The sequence below is a fragment of the Camellia sinensis genome, chromosome 5 (assembly GCF_055761805.1).
Source record: "Camellia sinensis isolate YWXY chromosome 5, ASM5576180v1, whole genome shotgun sequence".
Lineage (NCBI taxonomy): Eukaryota > Viridiplantae > Streptophyta > Magnoliopsida > Ericales > Theaceae > Camellia > Camellia sinensis.
This window is the reverse complement of record NC_138965.1, coordinates 144,568,512-144,573,776: the sequence shown is the minus strand read 5'-3', so window position 1 is coordinate 144,573,776 and position 5,265 is coordinate 144,568,512. Positions and strand designations below refer to the sequence as shown.

At 32.0% G+C, this 5,265-nt stretch overlaps 1 long non-coding RNA gene across 3 annotated transcripts; it reads left to right on the top strand.

Moving 5' to 3' along the window:
* The first annotated feature begins 1,201 nt into the window (after nt 1–1,201).
* LOC145790901 (uncharacterized) lies at nt 1,202–4,785 on the top strand. Of its 3 annotated transcripts, none has more exons than XR_014330268.1 (5): nt 1,202–1,413; nt 1,892–2,179; nt 2,510–2,959; nt 3,106–3,187; nt 4,607–4,785. It is a non-coding gene; the product is annotated as an uncharacterized LOC145790901 (long non-coding RNA). The 3 variants fall into 3 exon arrangements; XR_014330267.1 differs by lacking the exon at nt 4,607–4,785 and adding an exon at nt 4,090–4,538 and having other exon boundaries at nt 1,203–1,413; XR_014330266.1 differs by lacking the exons at nt 3,106–3,187; nt 4,607–4,785 and having other exon boundaries at nt 1,214–1,413; nt 2,510–3,085.
* Nucleotides 4,786–5,265: the final 480 nt, after the last annotated feature.

Here is a 5,265-nt window from a genome sequence, read left to right as displayed (position 1 = left end):
CAATCGTGGGGTTCAGTTTCACCACATTAATGAAGCTTATGATGTAAGTTCCCTACTCTTTTTTGTCTATGGGCCTTTTATTTTATTTATTTTTAATTATGATAGAGAATTCTCATGGTTCATTCAAGTATTTTATTAATAATTTAAGAGTTTATCTTGTAAGATTTTGCCTTTAGTTGTCAAGAATAGTATGAAAACCTTTATTTGGAGTGGTTGCAACTTACATGGGTGTTGCTTTATTTAAAAGTTGTCAGTCTTGCTTCAGTAACATTAGCATTTGTGGAGATGAACACAACACTAAACAACCAGGTGCAACATTTGAAGTTTTGTCTATTGGTCTTTTATAATTGTGCTTTTTTACTTCTGGGTTTCTAAGCGAAACCTTTTATATGGGCTGATTGCCTCTAGTCAGAGGATAGTTCACAAGGAACACTAGGACCTTCAAACAAGTTTGACCAAGAGGAAACCAAATCTACTGAGAAGGTAAAAGATATTGCATCATTGTGCATTGACTTATCCTTTCTTTTATATGTATATTTTTCCCATTCTGCTTCTCATTCCCTAATATGCCTTTTAGATTTTTTTTTCCCAGCCTCAATTTAAATCAATGATTAACTGTCGTAGGATTTATATCTCTCTAGATTGGTTGTTAACATTTTTCTAAACTTAATGGATCTTCATACACTACTTTGCAGCTTGCAGTTTTTGCTCCAAGATTGCTTCTCAAGTGTGATTGCTTACGAATTGTAGATGACTGCCTATGTTCTTTCTTATACTTGGTGTCCGTCTTACTCTTTGTTATCATTGTATTTGTCTTCTTCATATTTTTCTTCTGTTAAATAGTATTATACTGTTTTGAACCAAAACATATTTAAATTCTCTTAATCCTATTCCCCAGATCCTCTTCCACCAATTGTGGTGGTGTAGAATTTTAAAAGATCTTGCATCAAGCAAATTTTGAAGCTTATGGGGCTATTAACTTTATGCTACTCCGTAGAGTGCATAATGATATTATTTTATATATGGAGATCTATTTTTTAGCTATAAGTTATGATATAAGGTCAATGATCATTTCCATTTTTTGTCTTCTGCCCTCTGATTCATATGTCAATAATATGTTTGAGGATGTCAGAACAGGCTGAGGTTACAATTTCCTTGCCCTATTTTTGAGTGCTTGTTAATTTTGTTTGATTTTTATCCCTCTTACATGTAGATGGGTTATATTGGAAGTTCTTGACAAAGTTTACCTAGGATCAGTAAACTGGAAGCAAGCAACAAAACCTCCCATCAAGATGCCTTTCAGAAAAGTTGAGAATTTCAACCAAGCTATACGGATTGGAAAGGAATTGAACTTCTCTCTTGTGAATGTAGCAGGAAACGATATTGTATAGGGAAACAAGAAACTCATACTAGGTTAGTGCACTTTGACACATGCTATTGGGCTTATGTGATAACTACGTTGAAGAAAAGTTTTCTTGAGTCACAATTTCTTGTCATATATCTGCTTTTAGTAGACTTTGCTCAGTTCTGCATTTATTCTTTCAGTTTCATTTCTACTTAGTTACTATCTTCTGTTTGAGCCAGAACCTTCATGCATCTTGAGCAGGGCGGGGTAAGAAAATAATATTAATAACCAAGTATTTTTTTTCTTGCCCTGTCATGGGCCACATAGCATTTGTGTGTTTGCAATACAGTTGTGTTCTGATATATGCATAAGATAATATGATTAACAGTTGTGCTAGACCAAAGCCTCATCTCTTTTAATAGTACTATGGGTGGTCAAATACTTCTATTCTAAACATATTATAATAAATTCATAATTGTTATAGGACTTCATAATGTTATGAGTGTTTGAATTGCTGATTAACCGAGCTAATAATGGCTTTTTCAGGAAGAGAACCTGTCAGCTATGAATACTGATCCTTGGTATTCTGCCTATCACTATTCTCATCCTCCTTTGTTGAAAGACTTGCTGCAATCGATGAACTTGACAAGAAGGAAGACTGAAAACGAGCACAGGCTACCTAAAGCCAGTGAATGCACTTTCTAGTCCATTTTATACTCTTTTTAACTTGAGCATTTTCAAGCTTTAGAAATCGTTGGTTTTGAGTTTCGCCGTATGAGTCCTGTTGAAATTGACATTTCTCTGTTCTGGTATTAAATTCCACACCCAACAAAGGTAAGGCTGAGTTATGGGGATTTTCTGAGTTAGGTAAAAAAAATTACAAAAATGAACAGGAAATAGCTTAATGTAACTGAGTTGCTTTATGTATTATTCTTCTGCATGCTTCATGTCAGTTTTTCAAAAATGAAAACGAAAACATTTCTTGTCTGCCATGTTGTATCCTGACTTTCCTAATCAAAGGGGCATATCTTGTTCTTTACAAGTACTTTTCAGATATTCCTAGGTAGTAGTCATGCTTGTGTGGAGCTGGTGAGACTTGTGGGTTGAGTGACGTTGAGCATATATATATATATATATATATATTTTCTAATGTTTGTTGTGCAGATTGGCAAGCTGGTACATATTGTGAAGGAATTTTTTGTTTGGTGGGTTGAGATGAATGTAAGCATATATTTTGTAGTGTTTTATGTGTGAGTTGAGTGTGTGGGTTGAGTGGCTAAGGACTATATTGTGTGTTTGTTCTCAACCTGTTTTGTTCTTTCCTTTTGGTTCTCATTGGTGGTTGTTATACTATTCAAAATGGGTCTCTCATGTGTTCAACACCCCTATAGACCCTGTTATGTGGCGGTTGAACATGTGTAATCCTATGTTTTAGTGGTTAGTTCTAGTATGGAGCTTATTTTATTTATTATTTTTTTTTGGTTTTCTTTTTTACTGATATCAACTTCTTTATGTTGCCTTTCAGATTGAACTGAAGACTGGACCAGTTGATTTTTGATTTCCTACAACCAATTAGACCAGACACTGTTTCACTCACTACATTGAGTTTCACAGGCACACTTTTTTAGTATTATATCATTTTGAGGCATTCATGAATGAATGGGCTCTATATGAAGAGTTTTAAACATCTTACCAACTTATTGTAGAACTAAGTAATTGCCTTTTTATTTTTATTTTTATTCTTCAATCAAAAACTACAGGTGCTTAGCAGCAAAAGGAGAGGAGTCTAGTGAATGTCACAGATTTGCCAAATATTACCGGTCCCTTTGCCTAGGTGAATGGGTGAGTGCCATTGCTGTTAAAATAACTTTTTTCTTGGTTTGTTTTGACTTGGCAATTTCTTCTAGTATGTTTGGATGCATTATGGTAAATAGGCTTAATGAGTTATATTTTGTCCTGTTTGCACAGATGATGAACTAACTACAATTATACTAAATAATCAATTTCACTTTTATGCTTCTTGATCCCTTAATATACTAATGTTATGTGGCTTGGCAATTTTATTTTATAGTTTAGAGTATGTGCTTATATGTTTACACCGAGCCTTGATGAATCAGTTTTCTAGATAGAATAGCTACTTTATTTATTTATTTATTTTATTATTATTATACTTTTGAAAGGATTGAAGTGCTAGTTAAATTTCATTTATGATAAAATTCTTTAGTTAAAATGATATTTGATTTGTAGAATCAAGAAATGCTTTTAGTGCATGCACATATATTTTAAGGCTAGTGATGCTTTGTGAGAAAATGTTGAGCAACTAAAAATAATATATTGATAAACTGAGTTACAAATTGGATTGGTGTGATTTGGTTCTTTGTTCCCATAGTTCATCTGGGCTCATAATATTGGTTAACCAACTCCCTCGGGTTTAGGCTAGGATTGGGAATGAACTTAAAAATGGAACCAATTTAAGACTTCAACAATCTTACTCGTGAAAACAAAGACAGACTTTCACTTATAAACATCCATTTTCAGAAAGATTTGGGATTGGATAGCTTAGATACTGTGGAGATTGTAAAGGCTCTAGAAGAGGAGTTCAAGCTAGAGATACTGTGGTCATTTTTTAGTTATTTTTTCCATCCACACCCTCTATACTTTGAATTAAGATTATTTGTTCTATGCTTATACAGAAAGCTTTATGCAGTCATATGTGATCCAAGTGGACCTCTTTATTTTTGCAGCCAGGGATATGCATATGGTATGAGAAGTTTCCAGATCTCAAATTCAGAGATTTGTTTCTTACATGAGAAAGCTGTTTAGGTAAAAAAATAGGGAATACAGTCCCTAGTCTAGTGGTAGACTTCTTCAATGAAAAGTGTGCAAGACCGAGGAATTAGTGACTATTTAGGCTGCATTTGATGTTTGGGATATGTCGAATTAGTGACTAATTTGTTTGTACATTATATCCCAAATTTGTTCAACTTGTGGTCTTTGGACCATGTCTCTTTAAGGAATCAATTTCTTCATTTTTCTTTTTCTTTTTCCTTTTACCTGATGAATTTTTCAGTTCTCTTGATTGTGAATCAATTTATGTCTTCATGTTGAATTTTTTGATCAAGTATTATTTTCTCTATGTGCCTGCAAAATTTGTTTATACTATATCTTTGGTGTGTTCTTATTTTGGTTTGCGGAATTAACTTTTTAGTTTATTCATATGCATCAGCGGTTTCTGAATTAATTTGTGTTTTCATTTTTCAGGTCAGAAATTTTTTGGAGAGATGCAAAATATGGTCCAAGAATTAAAGACCTTAGTTTTTTTAAGTTTTTTCATTTTTTAATATATGTAAGCACAGATAATTTTTTTTATTTAATTCCTTTGTATATAGTTTTGAATATTTAATTTCCATTTATGAAATATATGACGTTATTCTATTCAATATGTGGTTATGATTCAAAATATAGTATATAGTGTGTATTACATTATTCAAATGTGCATACAAAAATAATATTAATTATTTTTCAAATATGTAGCACCTTTTTTTTATCACAGATTTTATTAGTTATTAATCACACTTAAAAGATGTGATCTAAATGTTATTACTCACACTTAAATGATGTGATGTAAATATTTTTAATCACACTTAAAAGGTGTGATCTAAATGTTATTAATCCCACTTAAAAAGTGTGATTAAAAATGATCATTTTTAATCACACTTCCAAAGATCACACTTAAAAGGTGTGATCAAAATATTTTTAATCACACTTAAAAGGTGTGATTTAAATCACATTTAAAAGGTGTGAACTAAAGTTTTTAATCACACTTAAAAGGTGTGATCTAAATATTTTTAACCACACTTAAAAGGTGTGATCTAAATATTTTTAATCACACTTAAAAGGTGTGATCTAAATGTTTTTAA